Genomic DNA, 8,644 nt, shown 5'->3' with positions numbered 1-8,644 from the left:
ATAGTGTCATACTTAATATCATACATAGCATCATACAATAGAATTTAAGGGCATTAATCCTAGCATGTCTATTTAGGTTAGTCTTACACTTCTTTTCATGTTTAATGCATGTTAGGTTGTTAGAATTTCCGTTTTAAGGTCCTGGCCTATTTTTGTGTTTTTAGGTTTTCTAGACAAGAAGCTGCGTACGCATAATCTTGCCTACACATGTAGGCTAGATTATGTGCACCCAGGCATGTTCTTGCGTGCTCAAGCCACTACCCAAAAACCCTAATTCTCGTTTTTGTTGGTTTTGCTTCTGCTATCATATGTTTGTTTTGTTTTGTTTTCCTTGTTTTTATGCTTCCAAAGTTTCTATTTCGCATGTTGTTTGTTATCACATGTTAGAATTAGGGTTTGTCTTGTGTTTTAATGTCATGTCATTCATTCACAAGTTCATGCATTAATGCCATAGATGCTGAGTTGTGCAAGGTAAGTAAAGGTAAGTCATGCATTGGTATGAACATGCATCTTTTATGATGAAAATGTTTGTATGATGTTTGATCATAAAAATGAATGTTTATATGATCTTGCGATTGCCATGATTGAGTTGCTGCCTTTGTTTGAGATGCATGATATGATAGGGTTTCATGTGCTAGGGTTTTTCATGTATGTATAAGTTTGACTCTCTTTTGTTTTAGGGTAGATATGTATGTGTTTCGGGATGAATGATGCCATGTTGTATGCTTAGATGTATGCTAGTGTGTGCGTGAGTATGAATACAAGTGTTAAACATGATTTTAATGAGGTTAAAACGTAAGACACAATGATGGGAGGGGCCAACCCTAGGGTTGGGCGGTCTTGGATGCCTAACACCTTCCCAAGAATGTACCTGAACTCCGAACCCATATCTCTAGTTGTAAGATCAAAAGGTCCATCCCTGAGAGGACGCTATATATATGTGTCACACCCCAAACCCAAGTGAGAGCTAAGCACGTGACAACGGCAACAAACTTATAAAGTTTACACCCTACAAGTATGTAAGGCCCTCATAACAATTAAAGAGTTATCCTCAAAGAAAATTTCATCAAGTCCATAAATTTGAAAATATCCTCAATAATGCAATTCTCAAAAGATCTTCAAATAATAATCTTCCAACATCAAAATAAAAAAAAATAACTAAACCCTTTAAATCTAAGGGTCCACACAAAATGGTAATCTTAAACATAAAGGTTCAAATCTTATTCCATTGATTTCCTAAACTTCACTCATGCACACATCCCAGCAGAAGCCCAAACATATGCTACTCTTCCTGATCAAAATCTGAAAGGAGAAAGAGGGGGGTGAGTGACAACTCAATAAGTAACCAAAATCCTATGAAGTTCTATCAAGTAATAAATCCATAAAGTAATAGATGTAATATGTGTTTTCAAAAGTTATAGTATACTATGTGTTTTCAAATTATCTGAAGAAGTTTCATAGTTATAAAATAATAGGTTGCACAGAGATCACATACTTTACTCTTACAAGTATATCATAGATGGTTTAGAAAATAGTAAGTTTCTCATATATCCAGAAGCCATAACTTACAATACGTTCCAAAACTCATAAGCAGTGTTTGTGTCTCAAAATAGTTCCAATACTCAAACATTTCCATAATCATATATGTAGTTTAAGGACTCAAAATAATTCAAATATTCAATGAAATTCATATTTCTTAATAATCTTATGACTATGGTCACGCTATATCCCCGTGACTGGATATCAGAGTACCAATGAATAACCCCCATTGGTTGGGTATCAGAGTACCAATGAATAATCCCCATTAATTTGGGTAACAGAGTACCAATGAATAACCCCCATTGGTTGGGTATCAGAATACCAATGAATAACCCCCATTAGTTTGAGTATCAGAATCAATTCATAGTCAGACTGTCTATAATCATATATATGAAAACATAATTTCTAACAAAATATATCTTATTCAATTTCATATACATATAATCATATATTCAATATTTTCAATACATTTGTGATATTTCTATATTTCTTATTTTAAATCAATATAGCTAAAGAAACGATTAAATAAAATAAATCTTATATTCAATGCTCATATATATTTGTGGAAATTCTTTATTTGAAATTAGTGATACAATAGAAATAAAATTTTTAACAATTATAAACAAATTTTCAGTAGTTAAAAAGACATTAATATAAGTAAAATAAAACTCAATTAGGATAAGGTTACTTACCTCCAAAAGCCGTATCAAAAGGAACTTCTCCCTAACACTTCTTCTAAAATTCTTAGGTATTACCTCAAGTGTGCAATCAAATTTTCTCTACTTGAGTATTTGGCTAGTCTCCTCCCTCAAAACATCTGTTAGTAGACGCTGACTTAAATTAGACTATATAAACTAGGGTTTCAACCTTATTTTCTAAAAACCCCTTAGTAATTTTAATTATAACAATTTACCTCATAAACAAATTTACTTAAATACCCCTCCTTTTATATATATATTCTTTTCTTTTCTTTTCTTTTCGGGTATTACAATATGGTTCCTAGACCATTGTAAAAACTAGGTGGCGACTCTCTCTTATATCCATAGAGACGACTCCGCTGGGGATAGTGAGTTTAATTCATGTGTCCCATTTCTTCACCTTAATAAAAACTATTTCAATACTTGTCTGCACACACATCACTTGTTCTCTTTTTTTCCCTTAACCTCGGTTGGTGATGAGTGTGAAGATGGAAGGCTTCATTCGAGCCCATTTCTTCCGGAGTTCATCCCACCAACTCACAATCGATGTCATTGCCTATCATGGGTTTTGAGTATGTTAAAAATTTGCTACCGATCCACTATGGGGTCCACTTAGGCCATTAGTTAGAATCAGAGCCCATAAAGTTGTGAGTGACCTACTTATTTATCCCTTTAGCCTGAGGGAGCGTATCAACACTAGAGAGATCCTAGACCCTATCATAAAGGATACCATTTACATCTCTTGTTTGTTCAACCATATATCATGTGTTCACCTAATTCTAAAGAACAAGTAAAAGATGTAAAAAAAAATTGGAAGTGATTTTGGGTTTCTAGGTTAGGGATCTTGAACAAGTCCCACGCACGCATGTCATGAGCATGCGTATGCGGGTTAAATCCTGCGTACACAAGCCTTTCGCTGCATATGCTTTATTGTTTATATCTTGATGTTTATCTTGTTCGCATTATACTTGCTCCTATACATACCTTGTATTCAACTTGTCATGAGCTTAGTGAAAGTATTGTTTGTGTGTGAGTGTTTCAGGATACAGGTGTATTTGTGTAAGTGCTTCACAGCTTCTAGATTAGGTGTGAGTGAGTTTTGCCACTGTTCCCAAACTCACGTTTAAGTTTAGAGTCTGTTATAGGGTGTTTTGTCACGGAATAGCCAAAAGGGGAGATTGTAAAGTTGTGATTTACAACTATTTTGTGTTGGTTTTAATTCCGTGCCAAATTTGATTGTAATTTTGCTCAATCTTTGTACCCTGTATTTATTGTGAGATTTTATTATAAGGGTTGTGTGATAGAGAGTGTGTGAAGACTCAAGCATTTGAAGACAGGAGTTTTCGTGGGTAGCTCGTGACTAAGCATCCCGTGAAGTGATGCATGTGCGAAAAGTCATGATAGATGGTGATAGCTGGTTTTCACGAGTGTCTCGCAGGTAAGACATTCCTGCAAGATACCCGCGAAACAGTCTGTTTTGCTATTTTTTTCTATCTACTCCATTACATCCGCATACACACGATATATATCATCATTACCCACATATTGAGTAGAAGGCTTTTCAGAAGAGAAAACCCTAGCCTTAAACCCTTGAGAGTGTGAGATTGTCATACCCACAATTCTCTACACCATCCATTGTGGTTTTCCTCTACTCCTACATCTTTATTTCAAAATCTTTGAGAGGTTGATAGCCCAAACACTTATCACACTCATACTGAGTGTCCAGTGAGTTTTTGGTGCTGCTGGGAAGTATTGGAATAAGCCAAGCTTTGGTGGATGCAATCGGGCGCATTGCGGGATTCGGAAAGCTAGGCAAGACACAGTTCCGAGAAGCCTTGTTGGAGTAGGAGCTTGGAGGGCTTAGGTGCATTAAGTAGACTAGGCTTGGAGGGTCTTTTGCTATTCGTGTATTCCAACTTATTGTCTAGTGGATTGATTTACCGCTTGGAAGGCGGCGAAGAGGTTTTTCACCGAGTTCTTCGGTTTCCTCTTCGATAACACATCAGAGTGTTATCTTCTGTTTGCATCTCTCTTTCCTACTCTTTTAGCTTTCATTTCACTGCTGTGCTTTAATGAATATGGCTTATAGTAGTTGTTTTGTTTGTTCGCTCGCATTTACTCTATTCCGCACTTAATTTAAGTTAGAGTAAAATCAACCGAACCGTAACTCTTTTATTTGGGGTCTAAACAGCTCTTGTGTTTTTAACACAAATTTAAGCTTTCAATTGGTATCAGAGCGGGTGCACTTGTTGTGGTTTCATTACCTAAGTACGATCCATGACCCTTTTTGTGATGGATCGGTCACAATCTCTCAATGCTCCACCATTCTTTGATGGAAGCAACTATGCCTTTTAAAAAGTTCATATGAGGGCATTCATTTGTTCTATAGATGAGTTTGTATGGGATTGCGTTGAGAATGGGTATGTTAGACCCACAACAGCCAAGTCCAAATGGGATAAGGCAGCACTTGCTTTGGCAAATGCCAATAGCAAAGCAATTAACGCTATATTTTGTGGTGTGTCTACTAATAAATTTCACAAGATATTACATATGAAGACTACCAAGGAAGCATGGATGATTCTTGAGACTACCTACAAAAGTACCAAGAAAGTCAAGGACATAAAACTCCAAATGCTTACCATTCGATTTGAATAGCTTAAGATGAGTGAAGATGAGTCATTTGATTCATTCTATGGGAAGCTCAACGAAATCGTGATTGCCAAGCTCAATCTCGGTGAAAAGATTGAGGATGCTAAGGTGGTGAAAAAGATCTTGAGGTCCTTACCAGAGAGCTACCGTTCGTAGGTTACTGCTATAGAAGAAAGCAAAGATTTGGATAAGATTAAGATTCAAGAGTTAATTGGATCTCTCCAAACATATAAACTTGGACTGCCTTCTCACAAGCCAAGCAAATCACTTGCACTCAAAACCATCAATGAAAGGATGGATGACTCTTCCGAAGAAGATGATGTGGATAAAGAAGTAGCATTCCTTGCAAAGAACTTCCAGAAATTTCTGAAGATGAAAAACAGTGGGAAGTCCTTTAGCAAAGGAAAGTTTTCATCATCCAAAAGTGGTAGAAAGGAGTTCAAGAAGAAAGATGGGACGGACTCTCAATCCCCCAAGGAGTTATGTGCTTTGAATGCAATGGCCATGGACACATCAAGAAAGAATGTCCCAACTACTTAAGAGAGAAGGGTAAGGTGTTTGTCACTACTCTTAGCGACTCCAAAAGCTCAAATTTAGACACGGGAGAAGAGTGTGACAATGACGGGAACTATAAGGATTTCATAACAATTACCTACATTAAATCTAAGGAGATTTGAGCAATTTGGTAAATGAACTTGGTGAGCATTCTGATGGTGAGGAAGTTGAAGAATCGGAAGATGAAGATGTATGCCAAAATGAAGGAAAGAGCAACCTTCAAGAAGCATATGATTCTTTGTTAGAAGATTGTGAAAAATATGCCTAGGTTGCAAACCATGCTGTGAGAAAGATGAAAAAGATTGAAGAAGAGCATAAGTTTACTCTTGTGCAACTTAAAGAGGCAAAATGTGAGGTAGCCTTCAAAGAATCATAAACCTTCCTTGGTCAGTTGAGTCTTGAAGTCGAGGAATTCAACCACCCCTCTTCCTTCCTTTCCAAGACCCATACCAGGCGTATATCCCATTTTCTTCATCATTGCAATCACCTCATGACTATAATATTGGAGTAAATTTGTAGTATATTTATCATCCTCCAATCCATAATCAGCCATGTTCACAAACTCAAAGCCACGCATTTGAAGCTCATTACCTCCCTCTTCGAGTCACCGAACGGGAGCTAGGATCTCACCATCTCCAAGTACTATAGCAATTCCTCATTTCCATGGGATCTTCATCTTTTCATGCAAAGTAGTAGGAATAGCTACAATAGGATGAAGCCATGCCCTCCCTAAGAGAAGGTTATAATTAGGAGTGATATCCATCACATGATATTCTACAATTGTTTCCAACGGACCAATGTTGCAAGGAGCCTTGAATGTTCCTATAGCTTTCCTTGAAATGTTATCATATGCCCTAACAATCAAAAGGGAGGGAATAATTGTCTCCACATCTAGGCCGATTTTGAGAGCGGTCCTAAAACGGGCACATATTTAATGTAGATCCATTATCAATAAGCACTATTAAAACCTTGGCACCCATGCACTCGATGGTGATTTGCAAGGGTCTAGTATGAGTAGCTCCTTAGGGACAAAGTTCTTCATCAGAAAAGGTGAGAAAAGGATGAGATGGGGCATCAACTCCCATGAGAGATAGCACCTCTTGTGGAGTAGTTTCTATGGGTACTTCCTTCCCCTTCAAAGCATCCAAAAGAGCACTACGATGCTTGTGAGAAGCCATTAGTAAGCCCTATACAAACACATGAACTTGAATCTTCTTTAATTGAGTCAAAACCCTATCTTTCTCTTCCTTTCCTTTAAGTTCAATGAACTTGGACCCTTCTTCCATCCTCCTACCAAGATGATCATTCTCCATAAAGGATGGCTTATAGTGTTTCCCCCTCCTAGTGATGTTTGCCATATCGTCTTCTAGGACTCTCTTCATTAATTCAAACATTCCTTTGGGAAGTATTCCCCATACAGCCACCGCACTTTTCAAAATCTCATCATCTTCATCTCATATTCCTTAGACTTCCATCGTGGTAACCTCTATGGTCTCTATCAATTTCAAACAATCCCAATCAATCTCTTCTACTTGCACCTAATTCCGATATGGCGCTCGATGATAAAGTTTGGATTTAGGAGAGTACCATCATCTATCAGGTCTTATATCTTGTGCTTGAGGTGGAAATAATTGTCGATTTTATGGCTAGATTTTTTATGTAAGTGACTATATTCATTAAGGTTCAAAGTACGAGGCACAGGATTAGGCATGGGTGTGGGGTCTAAGGGCTTGATGAATCCTTTGGAGGTTAAGTTCTCATATGCTTGGGCAAGGGTCATTACTAGGTTAGAGAATTCTCAGCTGGCTTTCTTTGTGAAGCTTGGGTAAGCTAGAGGTTGTTAAGGTATGATGGCACTTTCATTCATAGGACTGGGTGCTTTAGAAGTGGTCGCTCCTCCTCCCTATGTCTTCTTGATTGGAGTTTTGCTCTCAACCTTCTCCAATTGCCCATTATTAATAGCATCTTCGATCTTAGTTCCACAATCACACAACTCCCCTAAAGAACTAATAAGCGATGACCGGAGCCTACTATAATATGCCAAAAGAAAATTTTTGATAATCATGTTGATTTGGTCTTTCTCATTTGTCCTATTAACCATCCTAGATGCCTTTCCTTTCCACCTTGTCATTTATTCGGAAAAATGCCTCCCCCACTCCCTGCTTAGTAGCCTACAAGTCTCTTAGACTTGCATCAATCATGGTATTGAAGATGAATTGATCCACGAATAACTCTACTAGCTTATTTCACACCTTAATCTTATTCAAATCTAAACTATAGTACCACCTTAATGCACCTCCCATAAGTGAGAGAGAAAGGGCATGCAAAGTTTGCTTCTCATCCAACCCTTTCATTTTAGCTATGCTTAGATACCTCCTAACATGTTGCTTTGGATCTCCAATCCCATCAAATTTTTCCGCATTAGAGATCTCGAACTTGGAAGGCAATGCAATAGGAGTCTTAGAACTCAATCCACCCATGTTGTAGATACAATCCTCCATTGCTTAAGCCTTGCGGAATCCTAGTTGCATCTTTTCCTTCGTGGCCACGATGTCCTCGATAAGCTTCTCAAAGTGCTTGTTCCTTTCATATTCAGCCTTATCCCTTTCATCCCAGTCTTCTTCCTTATTTTCATCATGTATCTCTACGTGTATAGGCTTCTTGTGCTTGCTCCCCTCTAGCTTGGAGAGATGACCTCCCATTTTTTTTAGAGCATCGCCTTGTTCTTTTATTGCCTTGAATATCTTTTGTGCAGTCGTGTCATCAATTGGGGCGCCCATGCCTTCTTGAGATACTTCCTGAAATGTTTCCTCTTAATGTGTGACCTCAACCTTAATCAAACATCTTTCGTTCTTTTCTCAGACCCAAATTAGAAGGGGGACGTGCTTACTTGATCTTAATGGTGTAATAGTGCTTAAAAAGAAGTCCAATTTTGTTAAACCCATGTCCCAATTAAAAGGTTCTTTTTATTAACTTAGATGTTCTTAGAAAGTCTTTAAATCCATTTTAATGAAGGCTCAGTAACAAAATCACTCCCTCTCCTCTCATGAACCTTGCCCCTTATTTCATTGGACTTTAGTCCATTTACAATAAAGCTTTCATCTTACTCTCGTGGGTTTTCACTTGAACATGCTTAATGATTTTCAACCCTTTGTCTCAAATATGGGCTTACAATGTATCCATCACCTTTAGTTTTCATTTAT

This window comes from Castanea sativa, chromosome 4, assembly GCF_040712315.1.
Source record: "Castanea sativa cultivar Marrone di Chiusa Pesio chromosome 4, ASM4071231v1".
In the NCBI taxonomy this organism is placed as follows: Eukaryota; Viridiplantae; Streptophyta; class Magnoliopsida; order Fagales; family Fagaceae; genus Castanea; species Castanea sativa.
Note: the sequence above shows the minus strand (reverse complement) of the source record.